The following is a 1118-nucleotide window of genomic DNA, read 5'->3' on the forward strand; positions in this document are numbered from 1 at the left end:
CAATCCATGCTGAAGACTGTGTTCCTTGATCTTCTACAAGTGCTTCCAGTCTTCCTCATTTACAGTAGCCAGGTTGTGTCATCTGCATAACACATGTTTTTGATGAGTCTCCAATCCGGATGCCATATTTCTCTTCATAGAGTCCAGCTTCTTGGATAATTTGCTCGGCATATATATTGAACAGATATGGAGATAGAAGACAACACTGATGCACTCCTTTCCCAATTCCAAACCATGCTGTGTTCCCTTGCCACATTTGTACAACAGCCTCCTGAACTAGGTATTGATTCCTCATGAACACAATCAAGTGCTCTAGGATTCCCATTCGCAATATAGATATTGTATTACTATATTGCTGTATTGAAATTAGTGAAGCTGGCTCAAGACAGGGCAGGGTTCAGAGCTGCTGTACATAGGGTTGCTATGGGTCTCAGGCGACTCGACATCACATAACAATAGCAACAAGAATAATGATTATATTATTATTCTAGTACTTATTCACTCATTGTCATCCAGTTAGTATGGACTCGTAGTTGACTGTCCACTGTGTTTTCCAAGCCTGTAAACCACACTGAATAAGATTGTCTTCCTCCTATAGAGCTGCTGCTAGATTTGAATTTCCAGAGACATGCACCAGCAGTTTAATAGTGCAACTCCCTGTGGACTATACCACCAGAAAAATTTAGAGAAGTTGTTAACCTCAAACCCCATGCCTTTGAGATTGTCAAAACTTCTTGCCATTAGGCCACCAGAGCTCATTTAATATATAATCATATATATTTATTTTTGCTGTGTGCCATCAAGTCAACTACGATTCATAGCAACCCTCTGAACAATAGCTCTGAAACCTGGGTTATGTTAAGCCAATCACATTGTCTTTGACATACCTTCCCCCATTGCCAAAGCTGCTGTAGCAATCCATCTCAACCACGGTCTACCTTTACTGCTCTAGCCTTCCATTTTTCAAAGCATTATGTCCTTCTTCAAGGACTTATATCTTCTGGCAACTTATCCAAAATATGTGAGATGGAGTTTCAAAATCCTTACCTTCATTGAACAACCTGGTTTCACCTTCTCAAGGAGAGACCTGACTGCTCTCTTGCCAGTTCATGGTAGTA

The sequence above is a fragment of the Elephantulus edwardii genome, unplaced genomic scaffold (genome assembly GCF_000299155.1).
Source record: "Elephantulus edwardii isolate Elephantulus edwardi_28Jun2011 unplaced genomic scaffold, EleEdw1.0 scaffold00110, whole genome shotgun sequence".
Classification (NCBI taxonomy): domain Eukaryota; kingdom Metazoa; phylum Chordata; class Mammalia; order Macroscelidea; family Macroscelididae; genus Elephantulus; species Elephantulus edwardii.